Below are 23,110 nucleotides of genomic sequence, written 5' to 3' on the forward strand. Positions count from 1 at the left end.
TCTAGACTCATGGTGCTCCAGGACTCTCCACAGCTGACACTGCTCACCATTTATCAAGGAATTTCCTCGCCCCCTTGCAGCCTACACCCTCTCCTGTGTTGTATCTCTTTGTATCAGCTTCTTAGTTGGAGCCCATGTTTCTCTGTTTTGGGCTTGTTCCCTCATTTTGGTGGTGCTTATCTTCAAATACCTTCCTGCGAAAGATTTACTAGGAGGTAAATCTTCAGAAGTATTTGAAAGTGTTAAATAGCTTTTTTTTTTTTTAATCCCAGCACATTTTTTATTTATTTGAGTGTAAAATTCTGGGTTGGAGAAATTCCACAGGGAAGTCTGTCCCTAAACAAATTCCATACCTACATGCAAAATCTCTAAATACTTTTTATTGCCTCATTTTAAAATCTGAATGGATGAGACAATCTGGGTATAGGGAATGTGTAGTACTGTCAGACACAAATAGGAGAAGTTCACTGGGGTCAGCATGTAGTCTTTCATTTTGTTCAGTATATAGCCTTTCATTTAAATCACTCTGCCCACTGCTATGCCTACAGTCTCCAGAATTTTCCTGGTTTAACTCCACCAGGGAATAAACCTTCAGTTTTATTATGGATTGGTAAAGTAGCGCCTGGATGGACAGGTCCTGAAAGGAAATCCAGGAGTCCTGTATACTCCTCCTATGATTTTTATTCTATGCTTATCCCAATTTAGAGAAGCCCATGATACCTCAAATTCCTGACACTATCTGGGTTCTACAATGAAAATCACCTTGATTCCTGTCTTCATCTAGAAGTTATTAGTTTTATTCCATCTGCTTATTCAACAGCAATGGGTTTGGTTTTTCCTTAGTCAGTATTCATCCAACTGCTTTCAAAGTGTTGTTACTATCTCTACTGTGCTACTGTTCTCTCTTCTTCTTTCTATGTTCATGCTGTTTTTATTCTCTTACTGACGTGTTAGTGGGGTATTATGAAGAAATGTTGGTACATGCAGGTATGTCATCTGATATATTTAACCAGAAAGCCCAAAGAAAATATTTACATAAAATCTGTAATTCTCTTTGTGTCTATTAGTAGAAAGATAAAGTCCACTTTAGTCTGTCTCAGGAATGGCTGGCTTCAACTACACTGGTGTTAACCATAGGGTCTTCTATCTGCTGGGCATTCCAGGCTGAGAAGACTTACACATGTGGATTTCCATCCCCTTCTTCATCTCCTATGTCTTCATTCTCCTTGGGAATGGTCTGCTCATTTTCATTATCCTCACCAAGAGCAGCCTCCACGAACCTATGTATGTTTTCCTTTGTATGCTGGCTGGAGTTGACATTGTCTTTGCTACCACCACAGAGCCCAAGGCATTGGCCATTTTCTGGTGCAATTATAGAGAAATTTCTCTTAACGGCTGCATTGCCCAGCTCTACTTCCACCATTCCTCCTTCACCGCTGAGTCAGGCATCTTGCTGATTATGGCATTTGACCGCTACATTGCAATATGTTACCCACTGAGATATACTTCGATTCTTACCCACTCCCTGATTGGGAAAATTGGTGTGGCTGTTTTTTTGAGAGCACATTGTACAATTTCCCTCATGATATTTCTTCTGAAGAGGCTGACTTTTTGCAGAAATAACATCCTTCCACATACATTCTGTGAACACATTGGCTTGGCCAAATATGCCTGTGATGACATCCGCATAAATATCTGGTATGGGTTTTTTGTCTTAATGTCCACAGTGATCTTAGATGTTTTCCTCATTTTTGCTTCCTATGTTCTGATTCTCCATGCTGTCTTTCACATTCCTTCCCAAGATGCTCGCAACAAAGCTCTCAATACATGCAGCTTCCATGTCTGTGTTATTATTCCCTTTTATGGGCCTGGAATCTTCTCAGTTCTCACACAGCGCTTTGGACACCACATACCACTACATGTCCACATCTTGCTGGCCAGTGTCACCATGCTTGCTCCACCTCTGCTGAATCCCATCATTTACGGGGTCAAGACTAAGCAGATACGAGACCAAGTGGTCTATGTGTTTTTTCCAGAGCAGAAATGACTGGGGATGGCAGAGACTGATTTCTCAGAAATTTTGGCCCTCCCTGAGTTATGTTTTGGTAACTGAACAGAAAAATAAAAACTGAGTCACTAGGAAAAATGGCTGTTTGACTTCTGGACCTTTGGAGCAACTTACCTGAGGTTGTGGGACTTGCCTCTCTAATAATCTGAAAGTAGGAGTCATGTCTAACTCTATAAACAACCGAGTTTTGAGTAGAGTCAATATAATACTGAGTTTTGTTCAGATAATTATTAAGTTTTCTGCTTTGAGTTATGTTAAGTCCTGGGATGTCTAACCATGTCTCTGGACACCCACTTAAAACTTTCATATGCTTTCTGAAGGTATGATGGGTGTTAAGAGAACACGGGGAGTGGTGCTCCTCTTTACTTTTGGTTTGTTATTTCTCAAAATCATCTCCCTTAACATGGTACAGATACTGTTAGTGATCTGTTTTCAGACCTCCTTTCCAGAAACTATTTCAAAGATGTGTTGAATCCCATGTAAGACTGTTTACTACAGATTAGTAAGTAAGCACAGGTAAGCCTGTGCTTACCTTGCTTATTGGATAATCTAACCTCGTTTATCACTACTGATGTTAACCTTGATCACCTGATTGAGGTGATGCTCATTCTTTCAGTTTTTAATATTTAAGTTTTTTAATCATTAATGATATAAATATTGTGCTAGGGACACTTTTGTGCATAAGATTTGCCTCTTTGGGGGAGAAGGGAATTACGTTTTGCATGATCTTTACCTTAAGCAGAATTACTTTAAGAAGGTCAGGGGTATGAAAATTTTAGGCTCCCCCTGCCCACTGGAAAATTGCATCTAGAAAAGTTACTACAAATTTTTAATCTTGTCAGAAATGCATAAAAGTGCGAAACTTACAGTTCTCTTTTTAGCGTTTAGTAAGTAGCTCCATTTTGAAAGAATTTCCCATGTGATAAGGGTAAAAATCACTTTCTCATTTCCCTCCAGTTTGAATTTATTTCATAAACAGATATATTGACCAAATTTCACTGTGCTTATTGGATATTGGAGCCCTGGTGGCCCAGTGGTTAAGTGCTACAGCTGCTAACCAAAAAGTCGGCAGTTTGAATCCACCAGCCACTCCTTGGAAAACTTACAGGGCAGTTCTATTCTCTCCTACAAGGTTGCTAAGTCAGAATCGACTCGATGGCAACTGCAACGGGTTTATTGGATATCGTATTTCTTTGTGGATTAACAGTAATAACCATTTATTGGACATGGGCAAAGCTTTTTACGTACCTAATCTCATTTAATCTTCATATCAGATCCATTGTTTTTATTCTCATTTTATAGACCTGGAATTTAAGGTTCAGAGATAATACATAACTTCCCCAAGGGAGTAATATTTATTGCCATTATTTTCTCAGGATTTAAAATTTTAAATTTCTAGAATATTCTTTGGTTTGTTTGCTCAGCTTTTGTTTTATTTAAGAGAATATAACAAATATTTTCAAATCTATCAGTCTTTTCCTTTGTGAGTTTTGCTGTTTTAAACTCTGAGGATTGTCTTCGATGTGTGATTTAATTATTATTTACATTAGTTTTCTTCTAATGTTTTTTTTTTTTAATATTTAACCTTTCAAAATGTATGTTGATGAATAAACAAGCTAAGCAAAATAAAGAAGATAAATTTCAATGACCAATGATCCTCGTGGTATATCCCCAAGGTGGAATATTTAGTTACCCATTTTTTTTTTAGGAAATTTTTATAGAGTACTTATTAACTATGTGTGTTAAGAAGCCCTGGTGGTACAGTGGTTAAGTGCTCAGCTGCTAACTGCAAGGTTAGTGGTTCAAACCCACCAGTCACTCTGAGGGAGAAAGATGTGGCAGCCTGCTTCTGCAAAGATTTACAGCCTTGGAAACCCTGTGGAGCAGTTCTACTCTGTCCTATAGGGTCATTATGAGTTGGAATCGACCTGATGGCAAAGGATTTTTTTTAACCATGTGTGTTAGACTGGAGCAGGACATTTATTACCATGGATAATTTCTACAAATTAAATAAATAAAAGCATGCTACATTACAGTATGATCTCAATTATATGTTGTTGATCTTGTTAGTTGCTGTCAAGTTGGTTCTGACTCATGGTAACCTTATGTTTAACAGAGTGTGATGTTCCCAGGTTCTGTAACACCTTCAGGATATTTGGTATGTTTGGAGAAGAAATACATTCAGAATGTTCCTTAGAAGCAAGGATGATGAGACTTTGACTCACTTACGTTGGACACACCATCAGCAAAGACTAATTGCTAGAAAAGGACATCATGTTTGGGAAAGTTGAGGGCCAATGAAAATGAAGGAAATTCAGTTAATTGGCCTAATAATGTGTTTAATGTTTCTGTTCTACCTCCTAGTTCATTGTGTAGTGCCTGGGGTCTTTCAAGCTTGCACGATGCCACCCAAGGCATGACAATTGGTCTCTATTTGCCTAGAACAACAGAGGAAGAAGGAAAGTTAGGAATAGGAGGAGGATATGGAATATGTGGCTAATTGCCTCCATGAACAACTGCCTCCTTTGCCATGAGGCCAGAAGAACTAGATGGTGCCCAGATACTACTACTGGACATTTTCATCAAAGATTCTGAAGAAGAATCCTGATCAAAAGTGGGAAAATGAAGAACAGAATTGCAATGGAATCCAGGCTTTCTGGGGCCATGAGGGCTGGATGAACCCCCAAAACTATTGCCCTGAGATAATCTTTAAAACATAAACCAGAAATATCCCCTGAAGTCTTCTTAAAAATAAACGATAGTTTAGCTTAACTAGTAAAAAATGCCTGGCTTGACCATTATGCTCTTTTAAGATCTATCTATGTGGAATTGAAGTGACAAGAGCAACTCAAAAGATTAAATAGGAATCTTAGGGGGCAGTGAGTTTAGCTTAATGGGGGAGAAACAACTCAGAAAAAGAGGGTCAGAATGGTTACAAGACTTAAAGAAAGCAATCAACGTCACTGAATTGCACATGTAGAAACCGTTGAATTGGTGTATGTTTTGCTGTGTATATTCTCAACCATAACAACCAAATAAAATTAAAAAAAAAAGAAAATGAGGGAAATTCTCACAAAGATGGATTGGCACAATAGCTGCAACAATGGACTCAAACATACCAAACTCAACTATAGAAAAACCTCTATATAAATAAAAAAATATATATATATAAATAGGGGAGAAAAAAGCTTGTTAAGTTATTAACGAAAATACTACCACTGAAAATCCCTAGATGATGGAATCAACATTAGTTTTATATACAAAACAACATAAATACTTTTAAGTGGACTTGATTTTGTTTAACATTTTATTATGGTATCTTCAACATAGCACTTAATACATGTTGGTTGAATGGGTGGTGAATGAATAAATGAATGGGTGAGAGAATCTATAGGATCCCAGCTTCGAAAGTGCTTCTATATCTTCTAAGAGTCATTGTTGAAGATCAGATGGAGCAAGATCTGGGGCTTTGCTTAGGGTCCCCAATATATTCTCATTCTTTACCCTGACCTCTCCCCTTGAAAACCTCTCTCCAGTCCCTCTTCTGGCCCAAGCTCATGGAGCTTCGCAAGCATACTTTTTGCAGTAGGCTCTAGGCATCCAGGCAGGAAAAGAGTTAAGGGTTTAACAGTTATGTTAGTGACAGGAGAGATGATCGCAGGGGAGAAGAAAGTCAAAAGAGTAAGTCCAAGTCCATGCTCCTTGACGATGATCGGGGAAAGAACAATTTGCCTTATAGTTTCTCCTTCAACCTGGTCCACTGGCCACAGCACACAGGCTACTGGTTGTGGGAACACCCTGAGATTGAGGTGGGGCACCGCTTCAGACTGGGGTTCCTGATGGCTGTGATGGACAGTTTGTGGTGAAGACAGTCATGAGGTTGGTACCAGGATGGACTGGACCCTTCTGCCTATGGGCATAAACATTAGGGTTCTGAGTGTGGGGATAGAGGAGGTGGGGGAAACACTGAGTTTATTGACGAAGGACATGTGAAACAATGATGGATTGCCTTCATCATTTGTTCACACTAAAGAGGTTATGTTTTGGAGTTTTCCATCCTCTGAGATCAGAGTCAGGGAGGATAGAACAAAATGTTTCTGCAGAAGCTAGGTGGCACAGTGGAAGTATTAGTGCAATGGAATGAGAGAGAGGCAAGATAACTTGCTTCTAGACTTCCTTAACTCACTTCTTCCGTGATCTTGGAAAAATTGCTTTTCCTTCCAAAGCCTTTGTAAATAATAAGTTGCATGAAAAGATTATTGTAAAGCAAGGGTTGGCAAACCGGCCAGAGTGAATATTTCAGGCTTTGAAAATAATCTCTTGTTCCAACTACTCAGCTATGCCCCCTGCCAAACAACCATAGACAAAATGTAAATGAATGGGTATGGCTGTATTCCAATAACATTTTATTTACAGAAGCAGACAGCAGGCAAGATTTGGCCCATAGGCAGTAGTTTACTGACCTCTGTTATAAAGTCCCAAGCAGTACTGGCATTTATATCTTTGACTCAAGGTTAGTCTATCTCCTTTCAGATATCTGTGACTTCAATCACGTTCTTCCTTCCTCACATTTCTTTATTTGGTGTTGTGGGTTGAATTGGGTCCCCAAAGGATGTGTGTCATTTTGGCTAGGCCATGATTCCCAATATTGTGTGATTACCCACCATTTTGCCATCTGATGTGATTTTCCTATGTGTTGTAAATCCTACCTCTGCGATGTTAATGAGGTAGGATTAGAGGCACTTACGTTAATGAGGCAGAACTCAATCTACAAGATTAGGTTGTATCTTGAGTCAATCTCTTTTGAGATATAAAAATAGAAGTGAGCAGAGAGACAGGGAGACCTCATGCCACCAAGAAAGAAGAACCAGCAGGGAAGAGCATCCTTTGGACCCAGGGTCTCTGTGCTGAGAAGCTCCAAGGCCAGGGGAAGATTGATAACAAGGACCTTCCTCCAGAGCTAATAGAGAAAGAAAGCCTTCCCCTAGAGCTGGCACCCTGAATTTCCATTTCTAGCCTCCTAAACTGTGAGAGAATAAATTTCTCTTTGTTAAAATCATCCACTTGTGGTATTTCTGTTACAGAAGCACTAGAAAACTAAGACACTTGGCAAAGTCTTATTTGTTCTTCAAGGTTCAACTAAGGATGGCACCTTTAGGAAACCATTTCTTAGTTTTCAGGGAGTTGTCTATGTTTCCACAGCTCCTTGTGTTTACTTTTTCTTTACACTGTCTATATTATATAAAATAGACATTATTGCTGAATTGTTTGTCTCCCTCCAAGTAGGCCATAGGTCCTCAAGAAGCCATGCCTGGAACATATGGTGTGTGCTCAGTAACCAAAACCCATTGTCCTTGAGTTGACTCAAGACTCATAGTGACCCTACAGGACACAGTAGACTGCCCCATAGGGTTTCCAGGACTGTAAATTTTTACAGAAGCAGACCCCACATCTTTCTCCAATGGAGTGGGCTGGGGGGTTCAAACTGCTGACCTTTCAATTAATAACCATTGCTTAACCACTGCATAGCCAGGTCAGAACTGACTTGATGGCACCTAACAACAGCAGCATTGGACGTGTCCACTTAGATGTCTCACAGGCATCTCAAACAAAATATGCCCCCAAACAGAAATCATATTATCTAATCACAATTTTTTTCCTCCCCCATGCACTGTCCATCTCAGTTAATGTTACTGCCAATCACCCGGTAGGTAGGTCAGAAACTGAAAAGGTATCCTAGATTCAACCCTTACCTCAACCTTCACACCCTTTCTTCTTCTTTTTTCTTTTTTTTTTTTGGTTTGGGTCCCTACTCTTTTTCTTTCCCTCTTTAACTGCTCCTATTTAAGTCACATCATCTCCCAGCTAATGGTTATATTCTTGTCTGCCAACTGAAAGGTCAGCAGTTTGAATCCAGCCAGCTGCTCCGTGGGAGAAAAGACCTCATGTTCTGCTCCCACAAGGATTACAAACTAGGAAATCCTATGAGACAGTTTCTACTCTGTCTTATAGGATCGCTATGAGTTGGAATTGGCTCAACAGTACTCAAGAACAACAGCAACATCTTCTATCTGGACTACAAAAGCCTTCTAATGAGCCTCTGTGAAGAATCTCGGACCTCTATAATCCACTCTTTATACTGGAGACAAAAAAAAAAAAACCAAACCCGTTGCCGTCAAGTAGATTCCAACTCGTAGCAACCCCATAGACAAAGACCACTTCAACAGGAAAATTGTATCATGCCAGGCCTTGCTTAAGATCTTTGTGGACTTATCATTGCACTTTGTATCTTCCCTAATTCACAACTCAACATCTCTTAACCTGCATCAGTATAAAAACCTCCTCTTTAGCTTTTCACCCCCCTACTTCAATCCATGCACTACAGTGTGACGGAACAAGTATTTTACTTCCCTGCTGAAAACCATTTATGGGATCTCATTTCTACCTGAAAAATAAAAACCACTAGACATGTTTACAAGCTTCTTCCCTCCCTAAATCATTGGCTTCATCTCCTATCAAGTAGTGTCACATCTTGCCTCAGTGCCCCTGTCTTCCTTACTTCCCATATGCTCCTGCTAAACTTCATCAGCCCTCCAGTTTATTTGCCCGCGCACCTCGATCTCACAATTTACCTATTCTGTTTTAGATGCCTAATGATTCATCAGTCTTTGCTCTTTCATTGTCCTCTGTTCTCCTGACCCTTTCACACCATCTGTGCCCCAAGGTATTCTCACCCCTCTGCATGAGGCTCAATTTTTGGCATTTTCCATAGGTTTCAGGAATAAAAAAAGCATGCAGTGTTCCTCTCAGTGAGAGAAGGGTGAGAAAGAGGGGTGTGGAAAGGGAGGATCTGGCATTATCCTCATAATCTCTTAACTTTCCCAAAAGAAAAATAAACAGCAGCTCCCATCCATGAGGAAAAGAAGGACCTGGTCTCTTCTCCAGGGGTGATTCTAGGGTCCCTCTCTGCCCAAGTCTTCAGTCTTCTGGGACTCCTGACCCAAGCTCCTGCAGTCTACTCTCTCCCCATTGTATGGCTTTCAATCATGCCTCCCTTGAGGCAGAGTTTAGTCTGCTCTCAGTAATCACTGAGCTTCTCTCCACCTTCGCCTACCTTCCTTTCAGTGCCTGCTGAAAAATAGAGCCTCCGTAGAATACACAATTGGATGCCTGTTTTGTGCGCTTTCTGATTGTGATTTGGAAAGGTGGGGTTCAATCATAACTAGTCAAGGCTATCTATTATCTATTAGTTTTTGTTCTGTCCGATTTGTTTTGGAGTTTTGATGTTCTGTTTCTTTTCATTTTGAGTTTTCTTAGGTGTGACGTATGAGACATAACTGTGGGTGAAGGTTATGGGTGGGGATGTAGGCTGAGTCCCATATGTGACCTTGGTGATGCATTTAACATCTGCACTCCTTGGACTGTTCCCTTGTCTGTTAAGTGGAGTAAATAATTCTGGTCTTGCCCATTTCACAGGATTTAGGAGAAGATTCAGTAAGATACTTGAGGATCAATGTAAATAATATTAATTATTACTCAGTAATACTGGGTGTGGAATTATTAACCATTAATACTAACAGTGAAGGTGGATACTTTCATCCCATGACTGATCTCAGCACCTCCTGTTCTGCCAGGTCCTGAGAGGGGAAGTCAGTTTTCACAGGAACTCCCTATGCGCTTTGACCTGAACTACTCTTCAAGATATATCCCAACAGCCCCTGTTGAGCCTGTACCTGGTCACTTCCTCCTCCCTTCCTACTTCCTCCTCTCATCCCACAGAGACATCCAGATCCTGCATTAGATTGCCGGCTCTTCTCCTCAGTGGTAAGTACTTATCTGTCTCACCTGAAGTCTGGATCACATTGGGTTGATGTGGTGCTTCTTCACAGGGCCTGCATTGTTGATGTCTGAGTTAGGCTGGGGAGACATACACTATGTGGTAGTGGTAGTCTTGACTTGAGGTGCCACAAGCTGGTATTGGGAGCAGTCAAGATAGAAGATACCCAGGTTGGGTTAGGGAAAGATTCTGACAAAAGCTGAGAAAACACAGGCTGGCTTGGGCAGTTTATGGTTGACATTAAAAGTGATCCAGGTTTGGATCGTGTGATCAAGAGTGAGGGTGAGGTGACACAGACTGAGATCATAAAGGCCTAGACAGAGTTGAAAGAGAACAGAAGTGGCAAGAATAAGTAAAGGCCGTGGTTCCAAGGAGTGTGGGCCGAAAACACAGGCTAAGTCAGGAGGTATATAGCTAGGACTGAGGGGCACAGTCTAAGGCTGAGTGGAAACATGGTCATTTATTTTGCTGCTCCTTTTCTTTTGGATAGGCATCAGCAATGAGGCATAGTTTTGAGGGTTAACATAGAGCCCAGCTCTACATCTAAAATTCAATGATCTGATCTATGTTCTTTACAGATGGGGATTTGCCCTTGTTTTTCCTCGTCACTACATCCTATCCCATCGTGTCGAAACCATTCCATATCTCTGGTCACTCTTCTTCATCCATTGAAGATTTTAACAACAGACTCGCTTCTACTTCTGCCTCCCACTTCTACTCTGTCACCATTCTCAGTGATTTCAGTATCCATGTAGGCAATCTCTGGTCTCTCAGTCTCTCAAGTTCTTCATATCCAATTATCTTCTACCTTACCTCAACCACCTACTGCCACTGTCATGCTACTGATATCATCACTACACATAACTGCAGCACCAAGGTTTCCGATGACCACAGTGTTGACACACCCAGTAATCAATTCTTAAATTTTATCTTACTCAACCCTGTGGCAGTACTTGGCAGAGTGGAGTACTCACTATTTCCTAGCTTCCTGAACAACATTCTATGTAGGCTTTCTTTCTACTTTACTAGATTCTTCTTCCGAATATCCTTTTCTGACTACTTCATCTGTTCCCAACCTCTGATGTCAGAGTCTCTTCTCTATATTCATTCTTTAGATTATCTCATTTTTCATGACTTTATCTCTTATTTGGTGACTCACAAATTATCAGTTCAGACATCTACTCTGAACTTCAGCTTGGTAAATATAAATTGCTGACCAGACATCTACTCTTGCTTATCTAACATACATTTCCAAAATTACATGTCCAAAACAAAACTCTGATTCCCCTATCCTTCCATCCTTATAAATCTACACTTCCCTAAGGGTTTCCCATGCAGTAAAGCTCTTCTACTCACTCATTTGCTCAAAACGAAGCCTTCCTTGAATCATATAATATTCTCATAACCCCACATTTCAATCATTTTGTCAGAAAATCCTGTCTGCTGCACCTTCAAATCATATCCCAAATGTAATCACTTCTCATTGCTTCCACTGTTGCCACTCCAAACCACCATCGTTTCACTCTTTGACTGTCACAATAACTTTCCAACTAGCTTCCCACTCTCCCTTATCCCCCTACATCCCTATCGAGAACCCAGAGTGAATATTTTAAAACTTAAATCACAGCATGACAGAACCCTGTTCAAAATCTTTCAGTAGATTTCATCACACTTCAAATAAAATCCTGTCTAAATCATGTTTACAACACCCTTCAAAACTTAGACCTTGGCTACCCCTTCAAATTCATGTCCTACTCTCTCCTCTCAATCACTCCACTTCAGCAACGGGCTGATGGTCTCTCACATTTACCAAATATATTCCAGGTCTTAAGGTCTTTGGCATCCGCTCTTCCCTCTGCCTGGAGAATAGTCCTTCACATAGCTGCATGATTTGCTTGCTCACTTCATCCAGATGCCTGATCAAATGTCACCTTCTCAGAAAGGCCTACTATGACCACCCTGCCTAAAATTGTGCTTCCCGTCATTTTCTACTTCCTATCCTGCTTTTTTTTTTTTTTTTTCCTCCATGGCACTTTCCAATACCTGTTTTATGTTGTATACTAATTTTTAATGAAAGTCTGTCTTACCAGCATAGAATTTCTGTGAGAATATGGATTTTGTCTTCTTTGTTCTTTGCCACATTTCCAATACTTAAATGCTGGAACATAATTTTTAAAAAAAAACAAACCTGTTGCCGTCGAGTTTATTCCAACTCATAGTGACCTATAGGACAGAGTAGAACTGCCCCATAGAATTTCCAAGGAGCACCTGGTGGATTCAAACTGCTCATCTTTTGGTTAGCAGCCTTAGCATTTAACCACTATGCCACCAGTGTTTCCTGGTACATAATAGGTGATCAAAAATTATCTGTAGAATTTATGTTGTTGGCTGCATAAAATCTATTCAGTGGTACCCCAAGTTAACACTGAGCAGCCATGTCTGTTTCTGAGTCCCATCAGAATATTGGATAATCTAGGTTTGGCTCTGAGCACTGTGGGGCTGCTAGAAAACTTGAGTCGTCTCGTTGATCTGTGATTGCCACTTACCCTTAAATTTTTTCTGTTAGAACCAGTTGTGTCCCTGGAGGAACTAAATGGGGTGGGGGCCATAACCCAGGATTCCTGAAACTTTTAATTCCTGAAGTAGAAGTCCTCTGTGAGGTCACCAGGGAAGCTAAATGCTCAGAGAACAAAGCCCTTTCCTTCTTCTTTATCATCTGGTCCATGCCAGCCCCCACTAGGTCTTCTCTCACCATCTCTATTTAATGCTCCTTAAAACCAAGAATCTTTTCAAACATCTTTATCTCCAGGACAATGTCAGGTACATAGTAAGTCACCAATATATATTTATCGATTTCTGATTGTCTTACATCAAGCTTCCTGGCCTACATTTGATTAGAATTCCATCAATTCATTCAGCATTCTTCCCCCAATTCCTAGTATCATGATGATCATCTTCTAAGCATTATCGGAGAAAAATTAATTCATCTCTTCCTTCACAAGTTCCATTGTGTAGGAAGCCAACTGAAATATAATAATAATAACAATCTACTGAAGACCTGAAGTCCCTGGGTGGTGCAAATGGTTAACATGCTCAGCTGTTAACCTAAAGGTTGGTGGTTTGAGTCTGGCCTAGTGATGTGCTTCTGAAAACTCAGTCATTGAAAGTCCTGTGGAGCACAGTTCTACTCTGACACACCTGGGGTTGCCATGAGTCAGAATTGCTCAAAAGCAATTTTTGTTTTATCTGAGGACTTACTATGTGCTAGGCAGTACGCTAAATGCCTTTTATGTAATCTCTCATATGATATCTCTCAACAACCCCACAAGGTAGGTAATACATGCCCCGTTTTTACACATGAGGAACAAGAGGCTAAGAGCTATTACTTAACTTACACACCATCATTACATCAGCAGAACTTAAAGTGGACTGTAGCACAACAGCATTTGATAAGATGTGGTGTGGGCAAGAGGAGAGAAAGGATAGCCATCGTGGCTCAGAGTATTAGGAAAGATTTGTGAATATTTTGACTTTGAACTGGACTCCGTTGGTTCCCAGAACATTCCCATTGTCTCTTGCCTTGCACATGCTATCTCCTCTCTCTGGTGTGCCCCTCCCACCAAGTCCACCTTATACTTCTAAATTCTAAATCCTTAACTCTCTCTTACAGAGTTAACTCTTCCTCAGACAAATGAGCCTCTTTGTCTTTCATATGTCTACATATACCTCATTCAATTGTAATTAGTTTTTATATGTCTGCCCATTTCTCCAAGCTCAACTGTGATTTCATTAGACAGGGACACAATCCTTCATCTCCTTGCCCTAACATCTAGTATAGTTCTTTGCATATAGTAGAATGATCGCTGGGTTGGATAAAATAATAAAATAATTCAAACTTTTTATTGATTGCTTGGCATACACAAGGCGAAATGGTACATGCTTTGCATATATCATCTTATCTTTATCACCTTCCCATTTCACAGATGAAGGGCTAATGTTCAGAGAAATTGAGTAGTTTGCCCAAAAGAAACACAGGGAAGCAAATATTTGGGGTGGAGAGAATTAGCAAAATATCCCAAATTAGGAAAATATCCCCAAATTTGTTCCTATGCTAAAAAGCCTTTTAGATTATTTGTGCTTAGGGATCTATCTGCCTACCCCCTTCCTACCTGCACTAAACTTTCAAAGATCTTCTTTGCTATCTTATCATTCCCTCCCCCATCAAGGCCCAAAGTTCCTGGCCTCACTTTGCTAACTCTTTCCAGCATCCCAGAGGTGTTTTTTCAGTGTCCCAAGGGAATCCCCACTCTCAACTGGGGCCTTAATAACAGGATAAATACTCCAGCTTTTTTACTCACTCCCACTCTAAACCCTGCAGGACCTGAGACTCCACTACTACTCCCTGGTCCTAGATATAGTAAGTTTGTCTGTCTGTGTGCTCAATGCTACAATAGGCACACTGTGAGCAGACCGAAGACCTGACCACCACTGAGATAATTTTCTCACTGAGGTAGTCTCCCCTTCAGATAAAGGGAATTTAACAGGTAAATTATACTTTTTACCACTGCTGTGTCCCATGTAATGTGATTGGCTCTTCAGATGAGCATCTTCCATGATAATCTTCCTACGGAAGTTCCTTGATAGCCTATGAAGTAAGAATAAACCTCTCCAGATCACAAGTAATAAATCAGGTTGAGAGAGGTTGAGCGAATTGATCAAGATCACACAGCTGGAGAGTGATAGAGCTGGGATTTGAATTGGTTTACCCTTGGTCTTCCATTAATAAATGCCAACTTCTTGGCAGGTGGTTTCTGGGTGTTCATGAACACATATGGGAAAGTGATGAAGAACTTGTTCATTTCCTTATGAGGCAGCCTTGTTCCTGGTATTTCAGCTCCTATTATTATACATTTTAGCTAAGATCTTTCCTATACCAAATGCCAGGATGTGAAGTAGAATTGTTCTGTGAGAGTAATCTGTAGAAGTCTGGAAGACTTTCCTTGTCTGATCTCCAGAGTTTGTATAGGTATAGGTGAGAAAGTCAGAACCTCAAAGTCCTCACTTCAACTTCTTTTCTGGATCCTGGGCATATCCTGCTCAACATGTGCTCTTCCAACTTCTGTTTTCCCATCCATACAAATGGGGCTAGGGCAAAGGGAGTTTATGGCTCCCAGATCAAGGAGGGAATATAAGTTCCTTGAGTGGCAGCAGGAGCTCAGGAAACCTGATTCAATTATGGAAATACAGAGGTAGAGGAAGAGAAAGGAAGGGAAACAGTGCATGGTTGTCCCAGGAATGACTGCATTATTCAGCTGTCAATTCTCTATGCCAAAGGAAGCGCACCGAGAAGCCCATGCTTCCAAAATCATGACTCCAAAAACAATGCTCACCTCCCCTATGGGGAGCTTTGAACCCAGGCTGGGTGGTAGAAACTCAGGGAGGAGCCTAGCACAGAAGGAAAAACAGGAAGCACGTGGCAGAGGGGATGATGAGACAGGAAGTGGTGAAATGATTTGTTTCAATATCCCAGTGATAGCTATAGTAGACACCCAGCCAGACATCCTGATCCGGAGTCCCTTCCCCACATCACATTACAGTCCTTATTCTTTCCTTTCCTTCTTCTGTCCCCAAGACAGTTTCCTGTGATCTTCGGGTATGGGCACCTGATGCTAGGCATTACAAGGAGTATTGAAGCTTAAGATAAGGAATAGAAATACTCTGTCTTCATAGGGTCCAATTGGTTCCACAATCTCTGTTTCAATTGACAACCAGAACCCAGTCACATCCCATTAGAAGCCCTTGGAAGAAATGTTCTTTTCTCTCTTTCTCTTTACTTTTCTACCCTCTTCTATGTGTTTCTGATTCTTGTTCTCATATTTCCTTTTTATCTTTGTCGCCTTTCCATTTCCACTTTTTTTTTTTTTACTCTTCCCTTCTCTCTCAAATCCTCAATTACTGACTGCCTACTGGACTGGTGGCACAGTGGTAAAGAGCTTGGCTGCTAACCAAAAGGTTAGCAGTTCAAATCCACCAGGCGCTCCTTGGAAACCCTATGGGACAGTTCTACTGTATCCTGTAGGGTCACTATGATTCAGAATCGACTTGATGGCAGCAAGTTTTTTTTACTGGACAACAGACAGATGAGAAGGAACACATGCGTGAGGGGAAGATCCGGGGAGATAGACTGTGTGGGTAATGGACAGAAGAGATGGGGTAGAGATATGCTCAGTACTATCATTTGACCAGTCTTGGTCTCTGTATTTGCTTACAGGAAATAATTCTGTGTTCCCAGTGACTAAAATTCCCTTTCATCCCCTTTTTGACAGACCTTTGTACACAATCATCTCTCAATCATTTTTATCAGATAACATGACCAGATCAGCCTGACCCCTCACTACTTGACCAGGTATGCATGATTCTACCTGCTTCTACCTATCAATATAGGACACCTGAGGCAAACACAGAATCCTGGTACTAAATATAAGCCAAGCAGTCTTATGATTGTGGCAGACTGCAAGAGACTCAGTCCCTCACCATGTACTTGGCTCTTCCTAGCCAGAACCCAGGTTCTGGCAATGGCATGAAAAATTCTTCCAAGATTTCCCTTTCTTCCCCTCAGTTTTGATCTCTCCACATTGGAGCCTGACACCCAGCATGCCTGACTTTGATCATTACCTTATCCTTATATTGTCACAAAGGTATATGAATCAGGAGAAAATAATACTAGAGTTTACAGGCAGAAAGAAAAAAGCTGCAAAGGTGTCTAGCCCCTTACCTTCTCCATGGAGAAGATTCCACGGCCATCACACATACACGCTGCCTGCCAATCTAGAGATCACTGAAATAGAATTGGCAAGGGCTCCTTTGAACCTGTGTGATGGTAACCCCACATCGTGCCTTGCATCATTTGCCAATGTCCTACAATCTTCTCATTCTGAATGTTTTTCATGAGGTCTAACTCAAATATTTCCTTCTGCCATTTTAGTTTCAGTCAAATCATGAGGATAAATCCCAGTTATTTCATCTCTCAGGGCCTCCCAGGGCTCAGAGCAAGGCAATAAGGTCTTCTCTGTCTACTTGCTTTGGCCTAGCCATGAAACACACAAACCACAGCCATCAGAACTCAGCCTGCTTCCTGCTCATGGGAATTCCTGGCCTGGAGTCATCCCACTTTTGGACTGCATTTCCCTTCTGTGCCATGTATGCTCTGGCAGTACTTGGCAACACGGCAGTGCTGCTGGTGGTACGCTCAGAGCCTGCCCTGCACCAGCCCATGTACCTGTTCCTATGCATGCTGTCCACCACTGACCTGGTGCTCTGCACCTCCACCATGCCCAAGCTCCTAGCACTCTTTTGGGCAAATGCTGCCGAGATCGCCTTTGGGGCATGTGTTGCCCAGATGTTCTTTATCCATGGCTTCTCAGCTGTAGAATCTGGCATCCTGCTAGCAAGTCCTTTGACCGCTACTTGGCCATCTGCTGGCCTTTGCACTATGGGTCATTATTGCCCCCAGAGACTGCGAGCAAGCTGGGGGCTGCTGCTGTGTTTTGTGGCCTGGGGCTCATGACCCCACTCACCTGCTTACTGGCACGGTTGAGCTACTGTAGCCGAGTGGTAGCCCACTCCTACTGTGAGCATATGGCAGTGGTAAAGCTGGCTTGTGGGGACACAAAGCCAAACAATATCTATGGCATCACAGCTGCCACACTAGTGGTGGGCACTGACTCCATCTGCATCGCTGCCTCCTACACACTCATCCTGCGGGCTGTGTCAGGCCTCTCCTCCAAGGAGGCAAGGGCCAAGACCTGTGGCACTTGTGGTTCCCACCTGGGTGTCATCCTACTCTTCTACACACCAGGGCTATTCTCATTCTACACACAACGTTTTGGCCAGCATGTGCCCCGGCACATCCACATCCTCCTGGCTGACCTCTACCTCGTCGTGCCACCCATGCTTAACCCCATCATCTATGGCATGAAGACCAAGCAGATCCGGGAGGGAGCCATCCGACTGCTGAAATGGGCCCCTGCTCAGTCATAAAGTCTTCGACCCAGCCCTGGGGCTCTATTCTCTCCTTCCCTCAGCCTTGGACAATGTTTGAGAGACCTGTGGTTCCCAGCATGACTAGAAGACAGAAACCCACCTTCAGTGGAGACATAGCACAAGTCAGATGGGGGAGAAAACCACCAAGTGATTCCTACTTGTGAGGTAGATATGGGTGTAACACTCAAGGAACCTCTGTCTAAGGGATAGTATGGCCACCAGCTTGATGGTAGCCCCCCAGAGAATCCTACCCTGCTGTTCTGATGTGTCTCCCACCTTCCAGGAGACTTCAGTAAAATGAGAAAAATATAGCTACTGGTCTGCCAAAACAACCTCTCATCCATAGGCAGGTATTCCCACTCTTATAGGGATACATGGATACCTTCCTCAGTGAGCTCAGAGTCTGACTAGGATTCACACACAAAATAAGACAGAGACAGAACACTAAGTTATGGGCCATAGAGACAACAAGAAATGAAGAAGAATCATGGCAAACTGTGCAAAGGAATAAGAAACAAAGTGTAGTGTCACTCTGGGAAGGTTCTCTGGAAGAAGAATTTTGATGTATTCACTGAGCATGTACTGTGGGTCAGATATTTTGCTAAAATCTAGGTGTATGGATTTGATGAGGACAAAAGTCCTCCTCTCAAGTTGACCACTCACTGTTAGAGAAAACAAACATGTAAGGACACAGTGGCCAAACAGAATTAAATTACTGTGATTAGGGTAAGCACAGGAACTGTGGGTATAAAGACACCTAACTTGTTCAGGAGAAATGAGGTCCCAGGGCCCACCTTGCCCTGTCCCCCCTTTGTAAGGGTATGAAAAGCCACCTTCTCCGAGATTACCTAACCTGAAGTCATCGAAGTGATTCTTCCTTCACTCCAGGGCTCAGTGCACATAAGATTAGTAGACTCAATTTTCTCAGGTTGCCAGACAATCCAAGGCCACAGATCGGCAAATAAAGTCTACTCCCCAAGATAGTTAACCCAAACTATAGAAGAAGTCAGGAAAACTGGCTCCATCCTATTTGAGACTATATTTGCTATGGCTTTAATTTTTTCCTGAAGCACTTTTTTTAGTGAGGTATATGAAATAAAATGCACATATATTAAGTACCTATTAAGTGTACGAGGGGCCCTGGTAGAGCAGTGCTGACCAAAAGGCTCAAACCCACCAGGAGCTAGGAAAGTCCTAGCCATCTGCTCCTATAAAGATTACGTCCTAGGAAACCCTATGGGACAGTTATACTTGTCCTATAGGGGCTCTATAAGTTGTCATTGATGTAACGGCACACAACAACAACATTAAGTGTACAGACTGATCACCTCTGGCAAATGTATACAGCAGTATAATCACCACCTCAGTCAAGATGCAGAATATCTTCACAGCCTCAGAAACTTCCCTGTGCCCCTTTCCATGCGATACTTCTGCTCCCCCACTGTTTGATTTCGATCACCTTGGATTCAATTTGCTGTTCTAGAAGTTCATATTATGAAATGATACGGCATGTATTCTCCGGTGTCCAGCTTCTGTGGCCCAACATAATGTTTTTGAGATTCATTCACGTTGTGCGTATCAGTAAAATTTCAAAAAAAAAAAAAATGCATTTCCTTTTTATATTTCTCTGAGTAGTGTTCCATTAGATTGTGTGAATATACCACAGTTTGTTAAACCACTTACCTTTTGGACATCTTGGCTGTTTCCCACTTTTGTCTACTCAGAATAAAGCTGCTATGAATATTTTTTTAACCTAGAAGTAGAATTACTGGATCACAGGATAGATGTATGCTTGACTTTAAAGGACTCTGCCAGATGGTTTTCCAAAGTACCATTCTGTACTCTCACCAGTGATGGATGACTACTCCCAGCTTGTCCAATGTCGTGGCCAACCCTTGATGTTGGCATTATTTTTTTCATTTTAATCATTCTAGTAAGCATAAAGTTATTCATTGTGCTTTTAATTTGCATTTTTCTGATGGTTAATGACATTGAGCAACTTCTCATATGTTTACTGACTGTGCATATAGCCTCTTCTATGAAACATTTGTTCAATTCTTCTGCTCATTTTTATTGTTTTCTGATTTTTAATGACTTGTAGTAGCTGTTTATACAGTCTGAATTCAACTTATTTGCTAGATATATGTAGTGAAAATATTCTATCTGATTTTTAGCTTGCATTTTGATTTTCTTACTAGTATTGTTTGATAAAAAGAAATTTTTAGTTTTAAGTCCAAATTATTGATTTTGTTTATAATTAGTACTTCATAAATACAGCTCATAATTTCAAGCCTATGACCCAACACAAATGATAATTTTGTATGGCATGAGCAGAGATCAAGGTTCCTTCTCATATAGGTGTGCAGTTGTTCAAGTATTGTTTTGTTTAAAAGCCTTTCTTTTCTGAATTAAATTGCTTTGACAACGTTGTCAAAAATCATCAACTCTTTATGTGTGGATGTACTCCTGAATTCTGTTTCGTTTCATTAATCTATTTGTTTATTTTATGTCAATAGTACATTGTCTTGATAATTATAGTTTTATAGAAAGTCTCAAAATGAAGTATTGTAAGTCTGCCAACACTGTACTTTCCACAATGGTTAGGGCTATCCTAGGCTCTTTACATTCCCATATAAATTTTAGATTCAATGTACTAATTCCTAAAAAATAAAAATAGATTTTGAGGTATGATTTTTGGTTTCTTTTTCTTGTCTTATTCCACTGGCTGGGACCTCCAACACAATGTTGAAGAGAAGTAGTGAGACAGACATCCTTGCATTTGTACCTCATCTTACAAGGAAAGCATTCAGTCTTTGATCATCAAGTATTATTTAACTGTATGTTTTTCATAGATGTCACTTATCAGGTTGACAATGTACCCTTCTATTTCTAGTTATGGAAAGTTTCTATCCAAAATGCTGTTGAATTTAGTCAAATAATTTTTCCAACTATACTTAGGTAATCATATGATTTTTCTCCTTTATTCATTAATTCTATGAATTATATTGACCTAACTTTTAAATGGAAACCCTGGTGGTGCAGTGGTTAAGTGCTACAGCTGCTAACCAAAGCGTCAGCAGTTCGAATCCTCCAGGCTCTCCTTGGAAACTCTATGGGGCAGCTCTACTCTGTCCTATAGGGTCGTTATGAGTCGGAATCGACTCAATGGCACTTGGTTTGGTTTTTGGTTTTTTGGTAAATTTTAAAAGTTAAACTCCCTTGCATTCCTGGTATAAATACCACTTCTTGTTGTTGTTGCTTTTAGGTGTCGTTGAGTCAGTTCTGATTCATAGTGAGCCTATGTACAACAGAATGAAACACTGCCCAGTTCTATACCATCCTCACGATCATTATGCCTGAGCCCATTGTTGCAGCCACTGTGTAAGTCCATCTCCTTGAGGGTCTTCCTCTTTTTCGCTGACCTTCTACTTTACCAGGCATGATGTCCTTCTCTGGCAACTGGTCCTTCCTGATAACATGTCCAAAGTACATGAGACAGTCTCCCCTTCCTCGCTTCTAAGGAGCATTCTGGCTGTATTTCTTCCAATACAAATTTGTTCATTGTTCTGGCAGCCCATGATATATTCGATATTCTTCACCAACACCATAATTAAAGGCATCTGTTCTTCTTTGGTCTTCCTTATTCATTGTCCAGCTTTCACACGCATATGAGATGATTGAAAATACCATGGCTTGGGTCAGGTGCACCTTAGTCCTTAAAGTGACATCTTTGTTTTTTAACACTTTAAAGAGGTCTTTGGCAGCAGATTTTCCCAATGCAATGTGCTTTTGATTTCTTGACAGCTGCTTCCATGAGCGTTGACAAATGAAATCCTTGATGTCTTCAATCTTTTCTCTGCTTATCATGATGTTGCTTATTGGTCCACTTGTGAGGATTTCTGTTTTCTTTATGTTGAGGTGTAAACCATACAGAAGGATATAGTCTTTGATCTTCCTCAGTAAATGTTTCAAGTCCTCTTCATTTATGTGTCATCTGCATATCACAGGTTGTTAATGCATCTTCCTCCAATCCTGATGCCCCATTCTTCTTCATACAGACCAGCTTCTCAGGTTATTTGCTCAGCATACAGATTGAATAAATATGGTGAAATATGTGCAAACCTGATGCACACCTTTCCTGACTTTAAACTACACAGCACCCCTTTGTTATGTTCGAATGATTGCCTCTTGGTCTACATACAGGTTCCTCATTAACACAATACCACTTAGTCATTATATATTATCATATTTATATATTGTTGGGTTCACTTTGTTAATATTTTGATAAGCATATATGTATATCTTCATGAAAGATATTGGTCTCGTGATTTTTTTCTTGCAATTTCCTTATCAATTTTGTATATTAGTATTTTGCTTGCCTCATAAAGTATATGGGGAAGTATTCCCTTCTACTGCATTTTCTGAAAGTGCTCATGTAAAATTTGTTTCATTTATTCCTTAAGAATTTGATAGAATTCCCCAGGAAACACATCTGAGCTTGAAATTTACTTTGTGTTTTTTATTTCAGAGTCAGCTCTTAATGGGTATAGTTCCATTCAGATTTTGTGTTTTCTAACAATCTTACCATTTCCTCTAAATTATCAAAATTACAGGCATAAAGTTGTTCAAAATATCCTACTTCTTATCCTTTCAAGTCTGTAGGATCTGTAGTTATATCATCTCTTTTATTTGTGATATTGGTATTTGCATATCTTCTCTCTCTTTGTCCTGTTCCGTCATGCTGGGTAGAGGGGTTTAATTTAATTAATTTTTAAAAGGTACAAATTTTGGCTTTGTTGAGTTTTCTCTAGTCTGTTTTTTATTTGTTCTTTCATTGATTTTGTTCATATCTTTCAATTTCCTTTCTTCTATTTACTTTATACTGTGTCCTTCTGTTTCTAGCTTCTTAAGGTATAAACTCAAATTGTTTATTTTAAATTTTTCTTTTTTTTTTCCTAATATAAGAATTTATACATATCTGGCTACCATTACTGAACCTTTTGATCAAAGAGTCTATAGAAGAGTCCCGATCAAAAGGGGAAAAATGTAGAACAGAATTTCAAATTCTCATGGGATCCAGACTTTCTAGAGCCATGGATGATAGATGAGCCCCTAAAACTATGAGATAACCTTTATATCATAAACCAAAAATATCCCTTGAA

General features: G+C 40.6%; 2 pseudogenes; both read left to right on the top strand.

The window, feature by feature from the left end:
- Positions 1-948: 948 nt before the first annotated feature.
- Positions 949-2,426, top strand: LOC111749301 (olfactory receptor 52B4-like; annotated as a pseudogene).
- A 14,572-nt stretch (positions 2,427-16,998) lies between these two features.
- LOC135232009 (olfactory receptor 52P1-like) lies at positions 16,999-17,945 on the top strand (annotated as a pseudogene).
- The last annotated feature ends 5,165 nt before the right edge of the window (positions 17,946-23,110 follow it).

The sequence above is a fragment of the Loxodonta africana genome, chromosome 7, assembly GCF_030014295.1.
Source record: "Loxodonta africana isolate mLoxAfr1 chromosome 7, mLoxAfr1.hap2, whole genome shotgun sequence".
Taxonomy (NCBI): domain Eukaryota; kingdom Metazoa; phylum Chordata; class Mammalia; order Proboscidea; family Elephantidae; genus Loxodonta; species Loxodonta africana.